At 41.0% G+C, this 27,059-nt stretch overlaps 1 long non-coding RNA gene across 1 annotated transcript; it reads right to left on the minus strand.

Moving 5' to 3' along the window:
• Positions 1-9,710: 9,710 nt before the first annotated feature.
• LOC131833589 (uncharacterized) lies at positions 9,711-27,042 on the minus strand. The gene is made up of 4 exons (XR_009354542.1): positions 26,907-27,042; positions 26,040-26,150; positions 12,006-12,127; positions 9,711-9,977 (listed from the first exon to the last, which is right to left on the minus strand). It is a non-coding gene; the product is annotated as an uncharacterized LOC131833589 (long non-coding RNA).
• Positions 27,043-27,059: the final 17 nt, after the last annotated feature.

The raw sequence follows: 27,059 nt of genomic DNA on the forward strand, positions 1-27,059 counted from the left end.
AATAAATTAGTGAAGCAATAACCAGGATTGTTTATACAGCCTTCTTGGCCCGAAATTCCTTACCTCTGGTGATAAGGATGTCTCTCTTCCTCCTGGCACAGGCAGGGTAACTTCTACCTGGGAGATTTATTTCCTGTTTCCAGAGGACAAAGGAGGTTAGAGTGTTCCTGAATCAGCTCTTTCTTAAGTAACTTTAATTCAAAAGACTTGATATGCCAAAGTGAAATATTTTGGGGTGGCATATTCTGTTCCCCTTCAGACTGATGCCAAGATGTTTATTTGTCTAAAATGCAATGACTTTGGAAGCAGGCAAGAGCCACTGCTTCTTTAAACGATGACCCTGAATGTGACTCAGATATTATCTCTAACCAGATCTGTGCCTCAAAACAACTTGGGAAAGGTGATTTTTAGTTTTAAAATCCAGATTTACAATTTTTTCCCATGTTGTCAAACTTTAAATTTCCCTTATGTATGTAAAAGTTCCATTGATTTTTCATGCGATCTGGCAATGTTTAGGATCAGCAAGGGTTTCGAATTTGCTACACACTTGTCTAAGGGATTTTTGTTTGATTCCTTTGATCCTCCTGTGAATTAGGCACTTTAATGAAGACATGACTATTGCACAGGAAGTGTAGTAACTTGCGCCACTTACATGGAGGAGCCAGGAAGATGAGGCAGGTGATCTGGTTCCAGAGCCTATGGACCTAGTCAGCTGCCACAGCCTCCCCAACATGCAACATGGCAAGAGAAGGAGAGACTTGTCTGCTAGCTGAGAAGTCTGTAAATACATTTGTATGGAAGCCGTGATTGCACAAAGAGGAAACGGGAGACAATGGAAATATCCATGTTAATTTTCAGTGTTTCAGAGACGGTATTTAAGTTTCAAATTATTTGTGAACTACAGCAAAGCCATCCCTGTTTTGTAACCTCACGTAGGATGCAAAGAACTACTTGGATGCAATACTTGAGCAGAAATGGGGACAATTTCAGGGTTTGGGTGGAAGCCCTTTCAGGCTGTCTTTTTTGTTGTTGTTGTTAAGATTATTTATTTATTTATATGACAGACAGAGATCCCAAGTAGGCAGAGAGGCAGGCAGAGAGAGAGGAGGAAGCAGGCTCCCTGCTGAGCAGAGAGCCCGATGGGATCATGACCCCAGCCAAAGGCAGAGGCTTAACCCACTGAGCCACCCAGGCACCCCTTTAGACTGCCTTTTAACCTCAGTTCCAGATTATGCCCTCAGTCTCTTCACACAATAGCACCCGCATCTTCTCTTTCAACATAAAGCATCTTCCCTTTGTTCTCTTCCAATGAATGATCAAGAGATAAAGCGTGTCTTTATTTTCATGCTAAACATCAGCACTTCTGCTTCTGGAGGCCAGCTAGAGCTCAGTCCCAGCAGAGCTCATTAGGGTATTTAGGATAAAGTTAAATTCCAGGCCCCTAAGCAAATTTCAGATGTAGAGGTGATTGTGTGAAAAAAAACAAAGAGAGGCTGGGAACACAGTAGCTGAATATGAGGAAGAAAAATAATCCTCCCTAAGAGTTTGCCCAGGGCCCTCCAGGCTGTAACTTCCTGCTTCAGGCATCTTCCTTTTCCTCCTCCTCACCAGGCTACAGCAGGAGGGAGGATACTTGCTTTTAATGGAAAGTTGGCTTCCTTTCATTTTTTTTTAACTTCTTATAATTTTTTTTTTTGCCTTTTTTCAATGAATCTTGGAACACTGAAAAAATAAAATAAAATAAAAAACAAAAACAAAAACAAAAAAACTAGGGTTGGCTTCCTTTAGATTCAGCTGTTTGGATTCCTTGAACTCAATCAGAGGTGCCAATCAAAGCTATACCCAATCCTCTCTAATTAGGATCATGTCACTTCTGTATGCCCTTTCATAGTGGTGAAATAAGTCATCCCTGTTTAAGCCACAGTGAAGTGGGCCTGAGCAAAGTGGAACTCTTGGCTTAAAAGCAAGTGCAGGTGAAAGAAACAAATCAAGCCTACTGCTCCTACATTTGAGGTTTTGCTTGGTTTCTTAGTTCAGTTTTTTAACAAAATAATTAATTAATTAATTATTTTTAAAAAGGGTTTAGTTGAGAGAGAAAGCAGGAGAAGAGTAGAGAGGCAGAAGGAAAGGAAGAAGCTGGCTCCTGGATGAGTGCAGAGCCCTATGATTCTGGGCTTGATCCCCAAGGTCCCAGGATCATGACCTGAGCCAAAGGCAGATGCTTAACCCACTGAGCCACCCAGGTGCCCCTGGCTTTATAGTTTTTATTTTACAAATCTTAACAGGTGAAAAAAACGGAACAATTTATTTCAGATTCCAAATTTGGATTTTAGTTCGGTTTAATAAACCAAATACTTCTGATTGATGTGGAAATTAAGAAAGAATCATTAAAAATAACCAGTGAGATTCTGCTCGCAAAAACAGTAACAACAACAGCAAAAGTAGAAAACGGCTCTCTTCTATGAGTAGGGGCTGCTCCATGCATGGAAAAGGGAAAAATCCAGGGAAGTAGTACCAAGAGGGAAGAAACCGACAGACGCGCTGGCAAAGCCCAGAAAAGAATGAGAGGAACTCACGTGTGCTCACTGATTCCTGGCTTCTGTCCTGCCCTTGAGTTGGTTTCTGTTACTCACAGCTAAAGTTGTCTTCACTAATGTTATAAATAATATGAAAAGCTAGAAAGACTTAAAAAATGTAATTCATGACATACCTTCTGTAGAGAGAAGTGTACTCAACACTCAAACGCCGAGATGTGTTTGCCTTTCAAGGTTGAACAATGAATGTCCTTATGGGGTTGAAAGAGCTGCTACATAAATACAGCATTTCTCAGGCTGGTCATGCACACCCGGAGGGGACTGAGAGTGATTTTTTTGGTATATTTAAGATTTTTAGATTTATTGATTTGAGAGAGAGCAAGAATAAGAGAGTGAGAGACTATGAGCAGGAGGGAGGGGCAGAGGAAGAGAGAGAGAGAGAGAGAGAGAGAGAGAGAGAGAGAAGCAGACTCCCCACTGAGCAGGGAGCCCAACCTGGGCTCAATTCCAGGACCCTGTGATCATGACCTGAGCAGAAAGCCGACCCTTAACGGACTGAGCCACCCAGGTGCCTCTGTTGGGGCATTTTAAAAAGGGCTTGTGGGACAGGATACTGACAGGAAGATGTCTTCCCCACTAGACATCTTATTCTGACAATCCCTCCCAACTCCGTAAAATGTTCCAAAGAAACTAGAATTAGTGAATGGGAGGAGAGAGGAATCAAGAATTTAGAATAACTTTAAAAGAAACAGGGTATATTTACATGGGTAAATATAAAGAAATAACTCTTCTTGAAGTTGGTTCAATGGGTAAGCGGAGGAGAGGTACGAAGGCGTGTGTGCCTCAGGCCCCTGAAACTGATACAAGGGAGGAAAAAGAAAGAGTGGCTGAAAATAATGTGAAACTGCTGCAGTTTCACTGCGAGGCACATAACAGTGTGTGACTTGAGAATATGAAGATGGAGAGGACGAGATGTGAATGCCCTGACTTGTTCAATTTCGCTGCTACCTACATATATTGTTTTGTTTTCTCTTTGATGCCCTAGGAATAGAAATTGAAATATTCCTTCAGCATCTAGGAGAGTTTAGAGAGTCCTTTCTGCCATTAAGGAAGGAGAAACTAGTTTTAAGACTTGAAGATGTAGGCTCTGGGCATAATAAAGCCTTCATGGCTCATTGAGAAAGTACAAGTGGAAGGACAGGGTCTGGGGAAAGAAGCAGAGTGGCACAGAGAAGCTCAGACAAGAAGGAACTTCTTCAGCCTGGAACGAGGTTCTCCTAAGAATAGGGAGGAGAAGGGGCTCAAAATATCTGGTATCTGTAGCTGCTGGGATGGCTGCCAGGTGAGCCTCTGGAGGTGAGAGCCTCAGGAGCTGAGTTGCCAGCCTCCTGGAAGATGCCCAGGTCCTACTGTAGGCAAGCAAGCCAAGAGATAGAGAGATGACGTCAGGCTTGATTAACGAAGATGCACAGCAACCTTTAGTAAAGGGCTGCGAGTAGTAAAGGGCTATCTCCAGATAGCCGGAATGCCTTCTGGTTTCTGATGAAGCTCCGGGATGGGGTCAGGAGTCCCAAATTAATGACCCAAGTAGAACTGATCTCCAGTGAGATAGGCTCTATGGATGAACATGGATTGAATTCATGAAAATTAAGTGAAATTGAAGGCATCCTTGAGGCTGTGGACTGGGTTTCTTATAGCTACATAGTTTTACCCAATATTGGCTTCTGCCCAAGTACTAACGATGCATCTGGGCTTGTTTTCTGTGAAGGTAATTCAGGTCAGGTGTATCCTTCTCTGTGAAGGGTATATATTTTTTCCTTTTGTGACTCAACAGCTGCACTTCTTCTTCTTTTTTTTTTTTTTTTTTTTTTTTTTTTGGTCTTATGGAATCTAGCACAAATGCTAAAAATGAATAAGATTATCCTAGATTTATGAGGTTTTCCCAATACAGGGAAGCACTCCCTACCCATTAGCCTTTAATTCTGGTTTAAAAGGATTAGTCTTTATATATGAGGAGAATTTATTTGGATAGGGTCAAGCTTCAGTACACGGATCACAAATTTCACTATCTCTCCTTCTCAGTCAATTGGATATAGGCAACTCAGATTTACATAAGCAATGATCTGTTTTGCATAAATGAAAACTAGAATGTAAAGAAAAGTTTTTGGCTGAGGTCATTCCTGGTTAAAGTGCTATCAAAGCCCCATTTTCTCTTGTTTGTGTTAATTCTCAGATAAAAGGCCTAGGATGCAGAGTACTAAAGTCTTTAACTCTCTGCTGATAATTTAGGGGTCTTGCCTTGAGAAGAATTTCTGTGAAGTAGAAGCAGCAGAGGGCAGATTTGGATTCGATTTGGGCAAGTGCTACGATGTGCTGAATGCTTTGCAAAGGGAATGTGAATTCTAAGGCAGAAACCAGCACTGTCACGGCCTTGTTCTGTTTGTAAAGTTTGTTGGATCAAACGTGGAAGGCGAAGGGATAGAAGGGTACCGATTTCATTTGCAAAGTTATTTTTCCTAAAGGCAAAAGCATTACATGCTCAATTGAGGAAAGTGGAAAATAAAATTTAGAGAAGAAAACAAACTTAGTTTCATTCAGAAATAAGTATTAAATGCATTTTATATATTCTCTTTCCCTCCTTCTCTCTCCCTCTATCTCATATAGTCCAAGATTTGTGCTGGAAATATACTGTAGATACTATTTGTATCCTATCTTATTCACTCAATAATAAATTATTAACCTTTTCTCATGTCCTTAAAAATTCTTCCCAAACATCATTTTGAATGACTGATAATTCATCAGAAACGTATAGCATAACTTAACCATTCTGCCTTTTTAGGGATAATTTTATGGTGAAAATCGTTGCACAGAAACCTTAGACATACTTCAATTATTTCCTCATGACAGATTCATAGATGTGGAATTATTTGGGGAGACAGAAGAAACAAACTTTCTCTGGCTCTCAATTGAGATTACGAAGTTGCTTTCTAGAAAATTATATCAGTTTATGCAAGAATGCCCATTTTATGATATCTTGAATGTCCTGTAGAGTATCTTCTAAAACTCTGTATAATTTGAAATGCTGAAAAAATTGCAATTATTTGAATTTGCATTTCTCAGCTTATGAATGAGCTGGGACATATTTCATATGTTTACTAACTACATCCATTTCTTCTGTAAACATGTCTTTTACTTGCTTTTCTATCAGAGGTCTTAGTGTTTTTCTAACATACATATTGAAGACAGCAATCTTGTGTTATACTTGTGACATACATTATGAGTTGTGTGGCATGTATGTATTTCTGTACTATGCCTGTTAACACTCACTGTTGAAATCTGGTTTTATCTCATGTATATATCCTCTTCTGAAGTTCTCATCAATTCTTCCAGGGCCAGTCAAAACTTATTTCCTCCTCAAAGCCTACCAATCCCCCAGGGGTGAAATGAAGCTTTTCCCCTTCTGTGGCACCACCGTATTTGGTTTTGTCACTCTACAGCGCTTGCTTCCATCTGCTTTATGGGGAAGCCTTCCTCTTTGGGAAGCAGCCCTATCATTTTGCTATGCCCTACGGTATTCACACAAACCTCTGCACAAAACAAGCATCTGATAAATACTTTCTGTGCTAAATGAAGTGAAATCAAAACCATTATGACTTAACTTTCAAAATAATGGATCCTTCGGGAGGGAGACAAACTATAAGTGACTCTTAATCTCACAAAACAGAGAGTTGCTGTGGGGGGGTTATGGACATTGGGGAGGGTATGTGCTATGGCAAGTGCTGTGAAGTGTGTAAACCTGGCGATTCACAGACCTGTACCCCTGGGGATAAAAATACATTATATGTTTATTAAAAAAATTAATACTAAATAAAAAAAATTTAAAAAAAAAGAATTAAATTTTTTTAAAAAATGGATCCTTATCATCCTATGATTACAAGTGCCCTAGAACTGACATAATGAACTACAGTCTTGATGATTTCAAAAAGGTATCTCACCATGAATTCTTCGGCCATAACCCAAGCATTCGCTGGAGTGATTTATGACTCTAGAGCAGTTTGGTTGAAGTTAGTCACTCCTATAAGCTTTTTCTCAATGATAACCATGAGGTCATGTAGTTAAATTTAACTGGGAAAAATAGATCCTAAAAACCACTCCAGGTGACACAGATATAAAAAAGAGAAATAGGAGCTAGACAGGCACACTTAATTACAACTTCTAATGGGTTTAGAAATATGAAAACAACAACCCAAACAGCAAAATATCTAAGAATGCACAGTTAAAATGGCCAGAAGTGATTCTGAGAGCTATAATTTTGCTTTTTGACCCTTAGGGATATAGAACAGAGTAATAAACATAACCAGTAAGTACTATAGCATATGGTGTAGTGGCCGACTATTCACCAGGAATACTGATATAAGGGACTAATTTTAACTTTAAAATTCAAGCACTCAATTTGTTTCAAGAAGGAAGAATTATCTTGGTTTTGTTGTTGTTGTTGTTGTTGTTTCCAGAACAATTCATATGAAAATAGGTCTACAAGATAGACCACAACTGGAACCCGAGAATAGTGTTAAATTGCCAGTTAATAGTGGGATGACTTTTGCCTCAGTCTCTTTGGCTCACCTTGGGGTCTGGGTGTGCTCAATCATCTGGGCTGACAGACCCTATCCCCTGAGATCCACACCATTGCTTTTTTTTTTTTTTTTTTTTTTTTTTTTTTTTAAGATTTTATTTATTTATTTGACAGAGAGAGATCACAAGTAGGCAGAGAGGCAGAGAGAGAGGGGAGAAGCAGGCTCCTTGCTGAGCAGAGAGCCCGATTGAGGGCTTGAACCCAGGACCCTGGGATCATGACCTGAGCCAAAGGCAGAGGCTTTAACCCACTGAGCCACACAGGCACCCCTACACCATTGCTCTTAAGGCCTAATGATTTCAGAATAAGCAGATCCTCCAAAACCTTAAGGAAGAAGGGTATGCTATTGTTTCAAGCCTTGAATTTCAAAGCCTACCATCCACCTGTGAAGCAGAAGAGGACTGGAGCAGGCATTCATTTCCCAAGAACATTTTTTTGTCCACCACGTGGCAGAGAACACAAGGGGAACTTGACCCCCATTACTTTTGGGAGATCCCTGTGTAAAAGGACTTTTTCTTAGCAAATGTTCCCAGGGCCACCAGGCATGGGAAGCCTCACTGAGATGTTGGTGAAGGGATAATGGGTCCCTGTGAATGCTCACTAACGATGTTATTATCTCTTATACTAACATTATGATCAGAGATTTAATGCTACCCTGGAATGATAATAGACAAATTAAATTTTAGAACAGGAATGTACTGTAATGATGCCCTAGTCAAACTCTCAACATTGTACTGATGAGGTGGTCTGAACAGAAAGTTTAATTACTTACCAAAGTAACCCAGCACTTTGGTGCAGGGTCCCGACTAGATTCCAAACCTCCCAGGGCCTTCCCAGTGCCCGGTACCCCTGCTCTCCAGGACCCTCCTGGTTGCCACAGGGTTTCTACTCTTCATCTCAAGCATTTCTTTGATGGTCTCACAGTCTATAATTTTTATAATTAAAATTTTTTTAGTCAAGGCACATTTATAAACGAAGTTATTTTTAAAAAGAAAAACAAACCCCACGGAAGGACTAGGAAAAAGGCAAGAAGCTCTCATTCTGTTTCTTCTATCCTACTCTATACATGCAATGATGTTTACTCATTTCTCCCCTGTTCCTCTTGTATTCCTTTTGGCCTTTAACTCAAAATAAAATACTGATGTGTCTATTGCTTATCACTGTCAGATTTTTGTTTAAATATTTTATTTATTTATTTATTTGACACAGAGAGAGAGAGCCCAAGTAGGCAGAGAGGCAAGCAGAGAGAGAGGGGGAAGCAGGTTCCCTGCTGAGCAGAGAGCCGGATGCAGGGCTTGATCCCAGAACCCTGAGATCATAACCTGAAGACAGAGGCTTAGCCCACTGAGCCACCCAGGTGCCCCTCAATGTCAGATTTTTGCTTGTGGATTTGGTAGAAGAGAACTGAGTTCATCCTAGTTCCACAACTCACACTCTCTACCTTCTTTTATTACCACAGACTCTCTGGGCAGAGTACTGCCAGTGTGAATTATTCTGTTGATCACCGACGTGTGTAGAGTGTTGTTATACATCTTTTGTCTTTATTTTCTAAAGTACATTATTTGAAATCCAATGACATGTAGATTATATGCTTAATGCAGTTTTAACACATATGTCTTAGATGCTTAATAATCCACGTTTAGTTTTGCTTACTTTTGAGCTCCGAAACACCCATAGGAGTATATTGGAAGCGGTCTTCTGGGATTTGCTTTCTTAACTCAGTATTATATTTCCAAGAGTTATCAATTGTGTTGCATTTTTCTATTCTTTTTCTTTCTTCCTTTTTTTTCTTTTTTTAAAGATTTTATTTATTTATTTGACGGAGAGAAAGCCAGTGAGGAGGAAACACAAGCAGGGGTACTGAGAGAGGGAGAAGCAGACTCCCTACCGCGCTGGGAGCCAGATGCAGAGCTCTATCCCAGGACGCTGGCATCATGACCTGAGCCAAAGGCAGACGCATAGTGACAGAGCTACCCAGGCGCTCTGTGTTGCATTTTCTGAGTTCATTTAACATCTTTGTGATACTACATTATGTGAATGCACTGCAGTTTATCCTGCTGCCGTCTCAATGGATATTTGTTTTTTTCCTTTTCCTCCCTACTTCCTGAGGAGCACTTTTGTGTCTCCTGGTTGGCATATGCCCAGAGCTTCTCTTGGGTATGTAGTCAGGAGTGAGAATACTGGGTCACCTGCTCTAACAAGGTTCAGTGTTTAGAGATATTGCCAAATCGGTGTGCCCTCTCACCAGTGATACATGTTTCCATCGGTCTGACATCTCTCCACATCACTGTGATGTGGCATGCTAAGGAATTTGAACATTTTTAATGTTTTATTGGCCATTAATTTTATTCTTCTATGAAAAGCCTACATACATCTTTTGTTGGTTTTTCTATTATACTGTCTTTTCCATATTGTAGTGGTCATTCATGTATTATGAATATGCTCTTAGGTTTGTTATATGTTAAAATAAGTCAGGGTACTGTCAGGAAAAGAAATCACACCAATTATTTGAACAGGAAAAATTTAATATGAAGAAATATTAAGTAGTAGAAGGTAGTTATCTATGAGGAGAAGTGAAAGATGAAGGTAAAAGGTCTAGAAGTGCTGAGTTCTCCAACGTCTCACTGCCAAGGCTGAGATTCAGACCTCTTCGAAAACCTCTCAGTGGTGAAGGAACTTACAGGAAGGTGTGGCCAGAGCTGGTTTATTAGAAGTACCTTGCCAGTGCAGAAGGTGTGGGCGTGCTGTGCTCCAAGTGGTCTCCGGAAGTGGTTCACCATGGCTGGAGGGCAAGGTAGGTGAGAGCTTGTCTGTGGAAGTAATCAACCATTGCAAAAGGGGTGCGGTGGGTGAGGAGGGGGTTGGCAGGAAGAAGGCCAGAAGTTGTGTCTTATCACTTAATCAGATTCAGATTAAATATTACTGGCAAGACCACTTCATAGGTGATACTGTGTAATGCTTATCTGACCACATCAGGAGGCTGCTAATGGAAGGTTAGTTCTTGCTATCTCCTAGAAATCTCTGTGATAAACCCACATGTTCCCATTTGCTCTTAAATGATGTGTGGGACGACATTTTACACTCTGAGAATATATTCTTCCTCGACAACCTTTCATGTAATGGTTCTTATAATTTTTGTCCTGATCAGATAAAATACATTGGAAATTACAAAACGATGATTATTTTAATTCTATCAAACTGCATTTATTAACCTGTATTCTTCTGTAAAGAGGTACTTTCTTTCACTTTCCCCCTTTTCTTAAGGTTTGACAGAAAGCAGGCAAACACCCTGAAACTGATTGGATCATGTCAAAAAGCTACAGATGTCAGCCAGAAGAAGCTCCCATGTTCCAAATTTGAGATAATTTGAGCACCAATAAGAATGATGGTGAAACTAATTATAATGTAGTTAATAAATAAAATCCATAAGTCTATAGTAATGTAAAGAGTACAGAATGAAAGAGATCTTTCAGCTACTGAGTATAAACCCTATATACTTTTAGTTTTGATTATTGATATATTTGGATTTTTCTTTACATCTTACTTCTGGACATTTATTTTTGTTCTACTTTTTCTGTGCTTCTAGTGTTATGTTTGTTTGTTTCACAGAGATTGATTTTAGTTGTTAGGATTCATTTATTTTTGCTTTTTACTTATTCCATTTTCCCCCTTCACATATTCTGAATTTAGACACTATTTTCATTCATTTAGTGTTTGTCTCTGAAGAACTGCCATTTACATTTCTCAAGATAAAAACGTGTCTCCTTAACTGGACACACAAAGACCTAAGAACACTAACTCCAATTACCCCTCTGTCTGGTGTACTTATGGTCTAGCATTTTAGCTCTGTTCTTTTTTAAAAAGCATTTAAAATTAGAAACTATCTCATTATTATTTTATAGAGAAAATTTTTTGTTTGGATTTATATTTATGTTTTTAATTTTCCATGTTTTTCATCCACGATTCTTTCTAGAATCGTAGGCCCCTCTGCTAAGACCATTTTCCTTCTTCCTAAATTACATCCTCTATAGATCCTTTACTGATCATTTCTTAGTGGGAAATTCTCAGATTTTGTTTATTCACAAATATCTTTATTTTACTTCCATTCTTATTTATTTATTTGAGAGAGACTGAGAGAGCTGGGGTAGGAGGAGAAAGGGAGAGGAAGAGAGACAAGCAGGCTCAACCTGATAGTGGAGCCCTGCAGGGCTGGGCTGGATCCCACAGCCCTGACCTCATGACCTGGGCTGAAATGGAGAGTGGGACACTCAATCGACTGAGCCACTCAGGCGCCCCTACTTGCATTCTTAAATAGTTTTGCTAGGTACCAATTTCAAGGTTGGTTATTTTCCCTCACCACTTTGATGATACTATTTCACTGTCCTCAGAATCCATTATTGCTATTGAGAAGTGTGTGTCAGTCTAATAGCCATTCATTTGTGTTCTTTTTTTATATTATTTATTTCTTTTAAGGTCTTCTCTTTGTTTTTTGGTGTTCTGTAATTTTACTATCACACACTTAGGTGTGGGGTTCTTTTTGTTTATTCTGCTGTGTGCAGTACTTGAATCTGTAGATGCATGTTTCTAATCAATTCTGGAAACGTTTTAGTTATTAGCTTGCTAAACATTTCTTCTTCTCTATTATGTCTGTTCTCTTCTTCTAAGACTCTCATTTTATACATAATAAACTGTCTTATTTCGCTCTCCCAATTCTTTAATGTCCTTATATTAGCTAAGGTTTTCTAGAGAAATGGAACCCATAGGAGATGCACATGCTTACACACACATCTCATGGAGAGAAAGAGACAGAGAGACAGAAGCTTGGCCAAGTCCAATACCTGTGGGGTGGTTAATAGGTTGGAGACCCAGGGAAGAGATGCAGTTGGAGTCTGAAGGCAGTCTGCTGTCTGAACTCCCTCTTCACTAGCGAGGCCAGTCTTTTTTCTATCAAGGCCTTCACCTGTTTGGATGAAACCCACCCACATTATGGAAGACAACCTGCTTTCTTAAAAGTCTACTGATATAAATGTTAGTCTCATCCAGAAACTACTTTCACAGAAACATCTAAATAATGTCTGACCAAATATCTGGGTATTGTAGCCCAGCCAAATTGACCCATAAAATTAACCATCATAGTCCTGTTCATGTTTTCTCTCTTATTTTACTATTACAAATTCTGAACCATTTCTTTGCATCTGTTCCAGCCACTGTCTAGTGCTGAAAGCTCTGAAAGCTCTGATTGTCACTTTTAATGTTTTTAAAATGTCTTTGATTAGATACAGGACTTTGAGAACTGTGTAGTGTTGTTTGGATGTATGTGTTTTTAATTTACATAAGGAATATCGTCTTGTACCATTTCTTACATTTTTCACTTCACGGTACATTTTCATGTATTTCTCCCCAACTGCATGCATGGTAATTCATGGTGTGTATCTACTACATTGAACATTTTTTCTCCAAATCATGAGCAAGCAGCTTGCCTCCCTAGTACCACAAAAGACTGATCAACATCCTCATATATGCCCTGCCCTACTTCATGAACCTAGGACAATTTCTATGAGGAGTACACTGATGGAGAAAAACTTAAATTCCCATTTTTATTTAGAAACAATTCTAGTAGAAGACAAGGCTCTTCTGTCAGATCTTAAAAGACTCACTGGGGAACAGTCAATACAAAAAGCCTTGATGCTTTTCTAGTTTTATATGTAAAACATACACACATAATGCAAGCACATACATAATTCCATATTCTTTGTTTTGGGGTTGAAAAAAACAAAAAAGTCACATGAGTGATACATTGCTAATGACTGCGATATTTGTTGCTGAAGTCAATACTAATTGATGCTTTTCTTATAAACTATGTACACACGAAACCAACTGAAGAGTGAATTTTCCCAGGGGAATGTGAATTCCCTAGATGGTTCACAACAACATAGTCTCAGTAAATATAACCAGATGTCAGTGAAGGAGCTGTGGGCTAGCACTGAATGCTTTTCCATGCACTTATTTGCTATCTCGACAACAGGTCATTCTTCACAACTTATATTGATATCTGTTGTTTTGTAAATTTTCTTAACCATTCAGAAATAAGCATTATCATAATGCCCTTAGAAATGAAAACAGTACTTATACTCCATAGCTCTCTTGAAATCACTTCTAGTTTATTATGTATTATGTAAACTGTGGATATTGGGCCCACACACAAGTTAACTTTCTATTATCTATGCTTGAAGGAGAAGAATAAAGAGTGGCGTTGTAATGTTGTTTCCCCAAATTCTACCACTTCCACCTTTTCCCCTCTGGGGCTCTCTTGCTCGCAGAATTGTATATACAGGGATTAAGCCAATCAGGGAAATGATGATACTTTTTTTTTTTTTTTTTTCCCTGAAGAAAGGAAATGGCTCTGTTGCTTTTTAGGCTTACTTTTTAATAACCAGGCATGTATCTGGTACTTCAGGTCCAGACTGTAGTAAAAAGAGAATTGGCTAAGCCAGAGAAGTAGCTGCTATGCACTTGAGTATATTCTCCTAACTTACTCACTCAGGAAAGGTCAGAGGAGGGAAACTGCCTGGTCGATCCACCAAAGGAGGCTGGAGGCTTACCCACCACTGCACACAGAAACAGAAGGAAATGATTGGTTCGACCTCTTTCTTTAAGGCACACTAAGCTTCTGCAATAGGCAATTGCGGCCTAATGAGTGTTGACCCCTTCAACAAATATTTACTGAGAATCCATTTAACCAGATACAAAGAACAGCACACTTTACCTTTACTGTAAGAGCTCACAAGCTAGAACCACCTGTCTAAAAATGTGTATTCCAAAAACAGGTGCTTGATGCAGAAGAGATCTGTGGTTTGAATGTTTGAAAAATGCTGGGTTGTTTTGGTCTGTTCAGATTATTTAACAGATCTGCTTACACAGCAAGCCTCACACAACAAGCATTTATTCCTCTGTTCTAGAGGCTGGAAATCCAAGATCGAGGAGCCAGCAGATTCAGTGCTGGTGAGGGCCTGCTTCCTGGTTCACAGCTGCTGCCTGTCTTCTGGCTGTGTCCTCACAGGGCAGAGAGAGTGAGATGGTCCTCTGGGGCTGTAGCACTAATCCTAGTTATGGGGAGCTGCATCCTCATGACCTCCCCTTTTCCCAAAAGCTCCACCAGCAGATACCATCACATTGCATGTTAGGATTTCAACATATGAATTTTGGGGGGATCCAAATATTCAGGCCATTAGATGGGTTATAAATGTTAAACAGATTGCTTTTGGCAGGACCTAGTGCATTTAACATGCAGACAACATTGTGATCTCCTAAGAGGGACAGAGACTATAGTACTTCCCTAACCACACAAAGGACTAATATTCCACTGAAGCATAGTTTAAGAAACATTTAGAACTTGATCTAGTCCTCTCCCCCTTTCTCCAGCCACAAGGGTCCCCGGGGTGTTCTTTGACCATTCCAGCCTCTCAGCCTGAGGCTTTACCTTGTCGTTACCCCCACCCCGGGCGCTTTTCTGTGGCCAGTCACTGCTCTGACCCCTCTGGTTCCTCACCAACCCTCTTGATCTTCCTTCCCTTTCTTTCCCTCCCTTGTAATTATCCCCTCCTACCATCCCATATATTTCACTTATTTATTGTGCTTAATGTCTTGTCTCTCCCCAGAAATACGTGCGCTCCCTGAGGGCAGTAGTTTTGACTGTTTTGTTCACGGCTGACTTCCAACAGTGCTTGGCACGGAGTATCTGACTGAGGAAAGAACTGGTGTAGAAGGACAGCTGCTGTAAGAAATATTATACCATAACTGTAAAATTCTAAACAATTATTCTGATCTGTGCACATACTATCCCTCTTCCTTGATTTTTAGGGATCTAAGCCTTCAATGTTAATAACTTGTTTATGACTTAATATTAAAAAGAAAAATTACTATTTAATTCTAAAACTTGATTCACCCAAGTTCTGATCACCCAAGGCTGATAATTAAAAGGATGGTTTTGAGAAAAGGAAAAGGAAGTAGATCAGGCTCTAAAGTTATTTTTCAAAGCCTAGGGGACACTAATTTTGATCTTAAGTTCATCTCCCTCCCACCCCAGCCACTGTCTCTCTTAATGGTAAGTTATTACAGAAATATATCCTTGGGGCACCTGGGTGGCTCAGTGGGTTGGGCCTCTGCCTTCAGCTCTGGTCATGATCTCAGGGTCCTGGGATTGAGCCCTGCATCAGGCTCTCTGCTCAGCGAAGAGCCTGCTTCCTCCTCTCTCTCTGCCTGCCTCTCTGCCTCTCTTCCTCCTTGTGTCAAATAAAAAAATAAAATCTTAAAAAAAAAAAAAGAAAAGAAATATATCCTTAAGTAGGGCTCTGTGAACCGGAAAAAAGGTACCTCCTTTATTTTTCCCCATCCTGTGTTAAATGCTTGTTTACCAAACTGTCATCAAAGTTAATTTTATTAAATTGTGCTCATTCATGCTTACATCCCTGTAAGCAAGGGTACCTTGTTATCAAAACGGACAAAAATCAGGGGTGCCTGAGTGGCTCTGTCAGTTAAGCATCTGACTTTTGATTTTGGCTCAGGTCATGATCTCAGGTTGCAAGATTGAGCCCTGAGTTGAGCTCCGTGCTAGGAGTGGAATCTTCCTGAGATTCTCTCTCTCATGGCCCCTCCCTCCCTTCTCTCTTTCCATCTCTAAGCAAAATACAAAAAACAAACTAACAAAAATAAGAAGGAAGAAGACAGTACAGGTCCTTTCAGTTTCATGTTCCTTTAAAAAATAAACTTATGAAAATCTGTGTCTAACTTTTCTGATGTTTAATTTTTAAGAAGTGTTGTATGTGAAGGCGAAGTTTTAATGGGACTAGAATAAACCTTAATAAGTTTTTGTGTATGCAAGTTTTCAAACATACACAAAAGTAGAGAGAATAATTTAATAAATCCCATGTACCTCTCCTCTAGCTTCAATATCTATCAACATCATATTACCCTTGGACTAGATTTAATATGAAAAATGAGTCTTCATTACCAAAAGAAGTCCTGTTTTCAGTACTACATCCAGTCTAAGACTAAGTAGATTATCAGATATATCTTGATTTCACACCACAGTATTCTAGAATCAGTAAAAAATGTTAACAACTGAAATTGTCTGGAGAGCATAGGTCCAGGGCTGAGGAGGGGAGTTTCTCCACAGCATGGCTGATGGCAGCAGTGGAAGGGAAAAGAAGAAAGCTTTTTTCCTTTTGTTTCTGGTTTGTTCCCCTGTCAGATTCATCCTATTTAATAGAATAAGAGTTACTATTAATATTAGTCCCATTTATTGTGTGTTTTCTCTCTTCTAGGCAATTTGCTATTTCCTTCACAAATATTTCTTTATTCAGTTTTTACCAACCCTACAAGATAGTTATCCCCAGTTTTGGGATGAGGCAGTTAAAGCTCAGACTGGTTAAGTAGGTTTCTAAGATCACACAGAATCTGGAGAACAGGGCTGGGGTTCAAACCCAGGTCTGCCCAATGGTCGGCCAGATCCTACCAACCTCTACTTCTACCCCTCAAGGTTTGTGTCTCTCAGCCCGTCTCTGGGACTCCTCTGTGATACTCCACAAGTCTCTATACCTTCACATAGCAGATGCTGTCATTGCGCCACCAGTCCCCCTGGCATGTAGTATTTCTGTGCACGCGAGCTACACTTCTCATTGTCGGAAACTGCATCAATGCCTGAGAGCCTTCTCTCCCCTCTGGAGCCTGTGCTGCCCCAGAGGAGGATAGGCCAGACTTTCCGGACAATGACCACTCCCCACTCAGGTAATGACTGACAGGAGCTCAATATCCGGGTCCCTCGTCCTTGGGCAGGATAACTGCAGTGCTGGCTCCAAAGTTCCTCAGCAGTATTAATTCTACTTGCACACAGTGGAAACTTGCTTGAAGATAGACACTTCAGTGATTTTCTTCCCTTTCCAGTCGCGTTTTCCCACCTCCCAAATTAACTTTTTGCACTCAAATCCTGTCAGGATCTGTTTTTAAAGAAACTAAGACTCTTTCTATGCCACAGTTCCTTAACTATAAAAAGTCAAGGTGTTGTATGAGACAAATTCAAGAATTCTATAGTTCTATTGCATGACGGTAAATGCAACCCAGACATCAAACACGACCTTCTTGTCTCTCTCTCTCTCTCTTTTTTTTTTTTTTTTTTAAAGATTTTATTTATTTATTTGACAGAGATCACAGGCAGGCAGAGAGACAGGCAGAGAGAGAGTGGAAAGCAGGCTCCCGGCTGAGTAGAGATCCCGACGCAGGGCTCGATCCCAGGACCCCGGGATCACAACCCGAGCCGAAGGCAGAGGCTTTAACCCACTGAGCCACCCAGATGCCCTGACCTTCTTGTCTCTTATGAGCCAGATCAAATGGGCTCAACCCCATCAACCCTAAGTCCATGGCCATGGAAATCCTAAGTCCTCTCGAGAGTTCTGAGAATCCCTGAAGGACTTATTGCAGTCTGTTCATGTCTACTTCCCAGGCTTTTGCTTCTTTAGAGACTCTTCTACCATGTGGACCCAGCTAGGGATCACAGCTTTGACTTCTCTTAAAGCAAACAAATAACAAACAAAAACAACTTCCTAAAAACGTGTAGCTTAGTAAGACATTAATTTCTGGAGAGAAGAAATTCTCTTCAGTTCTTCATCATCTCTCTCCTTGTTACTCTCAGGAGAAGTAATATCCCATCCCCTGTCCATGCAATCCAGCTTCTCCCTTCTGGAATGTTTTTGTCCATGTTTGTCATCTAAGCCTTAATGGCCTTGCTTGTATGAAGCGACCTCATCAGTTTCTTCTCCCAGACAATGACACTTTCCTGCTTAGGGGGGATTCTGGTGGAATGGTTCAGTGAATCATCTTTTTCCCTTTCTCCCACCCCTTTCTCAAGTGAGTTAAATGGAGCTCTTCTCTTTCTCTTCCTCTAGTGGGCACTGCTGTTATCTCTTTGACATACCAAAACAGGAGTCCTCAATTAGTGTTTACTTTTTCTGTGTCTTGCTCTTTTTCCATCTAGCTGGTACATTTAGTTCTCTTTTCCAGGCAGTCCTTGATGCTGGTCTCTACCTCACTGCAAGCACGTCACACTTTTCCTAAAGTTGCAGACCGCTTCTCACTGTTCTACTGATAACGTGCACACATGATGGTCTTTTAAGGAAGTCTCCCTCTGCTAAGCAAAATAAATATACACTAATTCCTTGCGGCTCCCTGAGGTTGCACCTTCCCTACCGTTTCAATAACACCTCAGCTATGCTCTTCAGAGTATTTCCAGCTGTCAAACTCGTGGTACCTGAGTTTGTGTGCCTTCATCCACCAAGAGCAAGGCATGATGCGGACATTCATGGGTGGAAGTGTCAGTGAAAGATACAGAGGAGGATGTAGGAAGTAGCAAAAGCCTTCAGACCATGATGTAGGTCTCACTGGAGTGCAAGGAGGGGAAGGAGGAAGGATGGCAGGGGACGAAGAATTTCAGACTATAGCACAGTTGTCAGAAAGTTTTGATTGGTATGAAGAGGAGTCCTGGAGCCAAAGCTGTCTGTTAGAGGAATCCTACGTCTGCAGGAATGGATAACACTAGTACCCCAGCCATTCTCTGTCACTGGTTGAGTGCAGGCCAAGGGGAGCGTGGCCTCAGTGAATGCAGGCTGGCAGTGAGGTGGCATTCCTCAGAACAGCGGGGTGGAGCATTTCGTTTTTATTTATTTATTTTTAAAAGACTTATTTATTTATTTGGTGGGGGAGGGGCAGAAGGAGAGGGAGAAGCAGACTCCCTGCTGAGCAAAGAGCCTGATGTGGTGCTCCATCCCAGGACTTTGGGATTATGATCTGAGTTGAAGGCGGACACTTAAACCCATTGAGCCACCCAGCGGGCCCGGATGGCATGTTTTAATGGCCACCACACTGTTATTCAACACTTTCTTTTCTGTTGGAATACTTTTTTTTATTACTTTGCCTATTATCTGTATAAATTATGTATCTAATACTAGCAGAAAACCCTTAGAAGCTAAGTATTACATGAAACAATTATGTCTAATAAAGATTTAAAATGATTTCACACGGTAATTCTGAGAATAACTATTTTCTCTTGGTGATTTTTATTCTAAAATGGATCATTTTAACTTATGGCTTCCAAGAAGACTAACAAAACAAAATTCCTTTCAACTCAAGTATATGTTTATCCATTATCTTTTTAAAAAAATTTAGAATACTCAGATTTTATAACTTCTAAATATTCTCGAAAGGTTATTGAAGTGATACCTTTTGTAAGGGCCAATTATAATTGTTTTTTAAAAAATATTTTTAAAAAAATAATAGATTTTTCAATTATATGAAAAATGAGTGTTACAGAAGAGATTATAGGTGATAAAACCTATTATCGGTAGGATAAGAACCACTTCACTTGTTAAAAAATTCATACTGAAAAAAACCTCACAGTCAGTGACAATGATACAGAACATTGTTAGCTATATTTCTTAATGGAATGATTTCAAATCAATTCCCAAACTTTCTAAAAGGAAATGAGATAAAGGAATATCCAGAAAAATACAAAGTTGGTATCATTTGTGATGGTTCCAACATACACTGACATTAACTTTGTATCAGAGACTATGTTAAGTTTTTTGGATGAATGTTTTATTTAACCCTCATAATGTTTTATTTTTACTCTCAATATACAGATAAAGAAACTGAAGGTTGAAGAGGTTAACTAACCAACTGCCCAAGGTCCCTCCATCATGGTGGCACTAAAAATAGAACCTGTAGTTATCAAAGGATTTATTTATCTACTGCACTATTTTGCATTTCTAGTTAAGCTACTGCTCATCTGGGCTTGTGTGTGAGCTCTAAGGCCTCTTTCTCCTTCTACAGATGAAGACAGAATTTCTTAGTCATATATGAAATACTTTCATGAATTTTGTCATATTCTCAAAATATCTGTACTTTTATTCACTTAATATTTTTAATTGACTCATTTTTTTTAACAGCTTTATCCACAGAAGTAATGTCTGTGAGATTGATGTGCTAGTTATATTTTCCAATTCATGATAAATTAAATAGACATCCTAGTTACCTTCTCCTAACATTGAATCACATGCCATAACTGGTCCAGATAAAAGTGTTGGTGACATGCCAGACTAAGATGTGAACTCCCGGCAGGCTGAAAGGTTGCACCCTATCTACTCTGACTGGCCTTGGCTTGCCAGATCTTACGACTGCAATGCTTTTTTGGTGTGTGTATGTGCATGTTTGTGTGAGTGCGGGTGTGCATGCCTGCTCTGGGGGATGGGAGAGAGTGTGATGGGATAAGGCGGGGGATGGGAAGAGGCCAAAAGAACAGGCCTTCAGTAAGACTTACAAAAAGGATAAAAGCATTCAGCCGATTAGTTCCTATGGACTCACTGGTAGAGTTCACCGTGGACTTGCCATGGTGGAAGCTGCCAAGGCCGGTAGCTGCAGATAATCACTGGGGCACAGAGATAATTTGGAGAATGGGCACCTTGGATGCAGATAGCCAACTGTGTGTCCAGTGGCTGTGGGCTCCTCCCACAGAGACCCTCACTGATCACTCTTTGCTCCAGTCCTATGACTTGAATGTGACTAGAAAACAGTGGCCCAAGATATTCTAAGAAAAGACTTTTGAGCCTAGACGCTTGTTTCTAAAAATACTCAAGATGTAACCAGGCCCAGACTTGCATATATTTATCACTGTCCCATTAGTCAAACCAAGTGAAAGATATTTCTAAAAAAAATTTTATTTATTTATTTATTTGTCAGAGAGAGAGAGAGAGAGAGAGAGAGAGAGAACGCACAAGCAGGCAGAGCAGTGGGCAGGCAGAGGCGGAGAGAGAAGCAGGTTCCTTGCAGAGCAAGGAGCCGGATGCAGGACTCGATCCCAGGACCCTGGGATCATGACCCGAGCCGAAGACAGTGGCTTAACTGACTGAGCTACCCAGGCATCCCTAAGTGAAAGATTTTAATAAAAGGTTAACTCAACATCAAATTAGGGAACTTCCCCAAAACAGACAATAAAGGAAGTATAGGATGATAGACCTCTATGCATCATCCCCCAGTTTCAAAAATTATCAGTCATTTTTTCCACCTATTGCTCCTTCCATTGTGGGGGGCAAGATTATAAAATTCTTCAGTATGCATGCACCTCTGATGAAATTTTTGTTTTATATGTAACCGTCATGTCATTATCACATCTAAGAAAATTAACAATAATTCATTTAAGGTATCTAATACTTAGCCTATGTCTGATTTTCCTGATTGTCTCAAGGGTTCTTTTCATAGGTGGTTTGGTCAAAACAGGACACAAAGTCCATACATTGCATTTCATGATTATGATTCTTTTCTTTTTTTTTTTTTTTTAATTTTTAAAGATTCATTTATTTATTTGAGAGAGAGAGAAAAAGAGAGAGCACTCAATGGGAGGGGCAGGGGGAGACAGAGAGAGAGAATCCCAAGCAGACTCCCTGCCTGAGTGTGGAGTGCAACGCGGGGCTCCAGGTCACAACCCTGATATCATGATTCAAGCTGAAATCAAGAGTTGGATGCCCAACTGATTGAGCCACCTAGGCGCCCCATGATCATGATTTTTAAATCTCTTTTATTCTTTAATCAGGCCCTTGTTTCTTCATGCCATTGATTTGGTGGAGAAACCATGTCATTTTTTTTTTTAATTGAACATTTGATATTCTGGATTTGACTGATTGCTTTCTTGAGGTGGTTTGGTTTTCAAACTCCATCCTTGGTCCTCTGTATTTCCTATTCCTTCCAGAGGCTTGATTAGATTCAGATTCTATCTTAGGCAAGAAGACCTGATAGTGGTTCTGGGTACTTCTGATTTTGTTATATCATGTTGCACATAAGGTCTGGTTGTTGGAATTTTAGGTTTTAGGTTTTTTTATTCCTTTCTTATCTCAGATGCTCTGTCTCTTTGGTGAGATTACAAAACCATTCTACATTATTATACTTGCCCAACTGAATGAAAAAAAAAAAAAAAAGCCAAAATGTACAGAGACAAGATGACTAGGTAGAATAACCAGATCTGAGTCTCTTGGACAATCTGTATTTGAAGAAAGCTTCTCCTGCTTCACACATAAAGTGATTGTATAGGGGAAAGACATAAGATAAGAACACATTGGGATTACTAAGTGTAAGATTACAAAAAGCACATCACTAATTAGTATATTTAGAAACTGTACTATTAAAAGTCAGGATGAGAATAGCTGAAATTTAATGAGTCATTTGCTAATTATTTAGTTTATGGATTTCCAATGCCATTTGCTTCTAACCCTTTTCCTCCTCCTTAGGGAATTTTTGGTGGTTATTTTACTGCTTTTTTCACCTCCAGAAACCACTGTATGCTGTAACTGATCATCAATTGTACACTTGGAGAGATACATAGGAGATTATGACTCAGGATCCACGCTGTGTTACTGACTGAGATAAACCATGAGCGGTTTGCAGCACAGTTGAAGATTTTCCAAGCCAAAACTAGTTAGAATTCTGCTGACGACCTAACGTGCTCCCTATTGCTTGGTGAAGAAACAGCAACATAAATCATGACGATCAATGCATCTCCTGAAGAAAGAGACAATGCTTCACCATGCTGCTGAGGAGCTAGATGTGCTTTGCTATGGGTCCAGTCCAGGGGCTCGCAGCCATGACTGTACCTGGGGAGCTTTTAAACACTGATGTGCAGACTCTCCCTTAGAATTGAGTCTGGTTCTTGGGGTGCCTGGGTAGCTCAGTGGGTGAAGCTTCTGCCTTCAGCTTGGGTCATGATCTCAGGGTCCTGGGATGGAGCGCCACATGGGGCTCTCTGCTTGCCATGGAGCCTGCTTCCCCTCAATCTGCCTCTCTGCCTACTTGTGATCTCTCTCTCTCCATCAAATAAATAAATAAAATCTTAAAAAAAAAAAAAAAGAATTGAGTCTGTTTCTCTAAGGGTGGGTCCCAGGTACTGGGATTTTGAAAAAATTCTTCAGGTGATTCTCATATGTAGTTGTCTCAAATCTGGCCAGCAAATAATAGATGCCATTTATAGGTCACACTCCATGCAAAGGACTGTGCTGAACATCTCTTGCACATGAAGAAATGGATCCTTGGAGGGAAGTTACTCAATCGATATTTTGCTACAAAGCAGAGTTTCACACCCAGTGTGTCTGGCTTCTGAACTAGGGGCTTTTGAACTTTTTTGGAACATAATCCAAAGTAAGATAAAAAATTTACATCATAACTAAGAACACATAATATAATGACACACAAATTTAACAAACAGTACTTAATCTTGTTAAGTATGATGCACATGGATATTCTGTTTAACTAAAAAAATATTCCTCAAGGGGCTCCTGGGTGGCTCAGTGGGCTAAAGCCTCTGCCTTCCCCTCAGGTCGTCATGATCCCAGGGTCCTGGGATCAAGCCCCACATCGGGCTCTCTGCTTGGCAGGGAGCCTGCTTCCTCCTCTCTCTCTGCCTGCTTGTGATCTCTGTCAAATAAATAAAATCTTTAAAAATATATATATATTCCTCAAAACCCACTAAATTGATTTCATGACTTGCACTTAGAAATACTCTTCTTAACCATGACAGTACAGATTTCCATTCTGTTCCAAACACATGGTAAGATCTTTCCTCCATGAATGCCTTCTCATTTTGTTTGTTTTCTCATGTGGAAAGCCCTTTTTTTTTTTTTTTTTACCCCCTCTGCATTTTTTAAAGATCATCAGGGTGGTTCCTGGTTTGTGGTTCCCAGACTACTCCAGTTTATGGTATCTTTTATTTCAAGACCTACTCAATATTCATTTCAGGTAACACAGCTCATCATACATTTAAAAATACTAAATTATATGGTATATTGTGATTCTCTATAATTGTCTTATAATATCTTAGATGGTTAATGTCTCCTTGACTAATTTTAACTTCTTTGAGGATAGTGGCCATGTGGTATGCTTTTGTTTCTGTACTTTTTGAAATGCCAAGCACAGAGCTGGGCACATCACAGATGCCAAAAATGGCTGCGCAACCCCAGATGAGTCAATCTCTGAGCTTTCATTTCTTCCATGAAATAAAGGGGGCTGTTTTAGGTTCATTCTAAAGTCTCCTCCAGGTTGTTAAGTCCATTTTTCTATCATACATAGAAACTTCTCTAAAACAAACAAATGAAGGAAGAAAATATGAAACATTTTTGTGAGTAACTACAAGAAAAGTTCTTGTGGGGGAAGAAAAAAAGCCTGAAACTGGCATTTTTGGTAGGCAAAATATAAACTCCTCTGTGCCCATGTCTGAAAAGATTAAAGAAGAACTTACTGGAACTTGAAAATGAAGTTGGGCCCTGTGTCACTTGGATACTGAAATGTGATTATTCATAGGCCTCAATTCTTTCTCCAGTTGAATGAACACACTGTATAGGTAATGAGACATCTCCATGGACTCTGATCAAGTTGAATTGATTATATAATAACACTGAGCTTGAAAAGGAATGTGGAGTTGGGGGTATGTGGAAGCAGAGGTATCATGATTTAGGGGAAAAAATGATTGAATACAATCACATTTTAGATACTGTTTGTTTGCAAGTGCTTGTTAAATATCACAAGCACCTTCCCAAGGGCTTCTGAGGCCAAACGATGTGGCTAACTGTAACCCCAAGACCACTGGCATTTTTCTGGTCCTGAAGCTATTGGCGGAGAAGCTAGAGAGGTATTCAGTCCCCTTCGGTGTTCTGTGTGTGGTGGGGAATGGAGGACTGTTGGGAGTGGGTCATCTATGGTCTTTACCTACTCAATATTCATTTTCTCTTTGTTAACAAAACTAATTTTCCTTTGGGGAACCTCCTCTCTTCTCCTCAGTTCATGTGGTTTAGGCGTGCAAGGCAGGGAGCACTAAAGCTATCTCCCTTGATCTTTTTCAGACATAGTCAAGTGACCCCAACCTGCACTGCATATTCAATGCCCAGTTCAGAGAAGGAAGTAGGACCCAAGTTAGTCCAATAAGACTCATTCCTTGGCCTGCTCTTTTGCTGATAGGATCAGTTGCAAAGGAGATCACGGGAGAAAATAAGTCTGGGGCTGTCAATTTGGGCCCTGATTAGGGAAAATAAAACCTGTACAATGAAAGCACAGCACAATATGGAGAAAAATGGAGTCCTAAAATTCTTTGATCATCTGGAGGAAAAAAAGATTTTAAAAAATAGTAATTCTTCTTCCCCCCTACCCCTTCCCCTTCTTCTTTGCCAAATCTACTCTTGGGATTTAAAGCATAGGAACCAATACATTCCAACCTCCTCCACTGTAGGAGGAGGAGTCACTTTGAGTTGGGTACCTAGTACTTCCAATTATTCTGACTATATAGGAATTTACCATAATAGGAAGATCTCTTCCCTCCTAATTCACTGCCAACCTCCTCTCTCATCTTCATGTTTGCTCCAGGAAGGACCACATCTCCTGCTCTTATAGACCCCAAGGCTTATTTCTTCTCCACATTTTAAGAGAAATTGCTCCAACCTTTTATACATTGTCTCCCTGGCCTCTTCCTCCACAAATCAGCATGTGCTTGTTACACAGCTGCCCTGATACACGGATGGTAGGACTGAGGTCCGGTCTCAGGCTACCACCCCAGTGCTTTTGTGTGAATTGGACTCTACCACTCCTTCTGAGCCCACTGCCCCTAGGGAGGCAGCTCCTGGTAGCCCAGGCTGTATCTTAACCCTAAATTGTGGGCCCATTTCCACCTCAGCCAAAGGATACTGTGCAGGGACCAAAGGACAGCCTATCTTGAAGACCCGCAGTCCAAAGAAGTAAGGATTGGAGCCATGAGGTCGAAAAACAAGCCCTCTGCTGCCCACACCCACTGTTACCTTGGTCTGTTCTAACGTGTGATGGCTGCTGGTGCTGTGTGTCTCTGCGGCATCTCCACACTGCACACACCTCGCCGTGGTCTCAGCAGCGATCACAAGTGTTGATGAGAGCTGGGGAAACAGTATCACGTGTTACTTGAATGCAGCATTTCCCTGCATCATTTAGATCTTAAGACGGTAACTCTTCTGGAACGTCCTCCTGAGTCCATTTTGGGGGATCTTTCTCGCCAGTCTCTGTTGATGAAAGTCAACAGTTCAAGAAATCCAGCTGGAGGCCATCTGGCAATTGGCCATCGGAGAAGCGAGCACAGGGTAAAGCAGGGCACTTGGCACATCTCCCATGCCCTACCCAAGTGACACTTTCAGGAATCCGTCTAGGGGCCCCCACTGGCCTTTACTTAGGTCAGTCTCCGGCGCTCCCGGGGAGACCCTCATCACTGCGTGGGAGAAAGAGGAAGAATATGTGGGACCCACGTGAGGAAACGCAATTCCACTGGGCAGTCGCCAGCGGCGCGCAAGGGCTTTGGGGGCGAGGGCGACAGCGGCGCCGCGGTGGGGGCAGGAAGACAGGACCCTAAAGGATGGGGGCGGTGAGGAGACTGGGCGAAGTTCCAGGGGCAATCCTGGCGCAAGCCGAAGGCGGGAGCGGCGCCCCGGTGCCGGGTCCCAGCACTTGTCCCACGTTTGCCCAGGCGGAGGGGTAGGTAACCAGACCCGGCGGAGAGTGGGGGGGGCAGCGGCGAGAAACTGGCGAGCGCGGCAGCCGGGAGGCGCGGCAGCCTGGACGGTGGCCTCCGAAATCGCTCCGTCTCAGCCGGCCCTCTCCCTCTTCATTTGCCTCCGCCCCCTCTCCCCGCCTCCCCTTACCTCCGGTCCTAAAACGCGGCGGGCGCCTTTAAGAGGGAGCTTTGGTTACCCTGGGGGCGGGAACCCCTCGGCAGATTGGGAGGCGGCGGCGCTCGCCCGCGATGCTCCTCACTTTCTGCTCCAGCTCCTGCCGCCGCCGCCGCCGCCGCCTGG

Source organism: Mustela lutreola, chromosome 6 (genome assembly GCF_030435805.1).
Source record: "Mustela lutreola isolate mMusLut2 chromosome 6, mMusLut2.pri, whole genome shotgun sequence".
In the NCBI taxonomy this organism is placed as follows: domain Eukaryota; kingdom Metazoa; phylum Chordata; class Mammalia; order Carnivora; family Mustelidae; genus Mustela; species Mustela lutreola.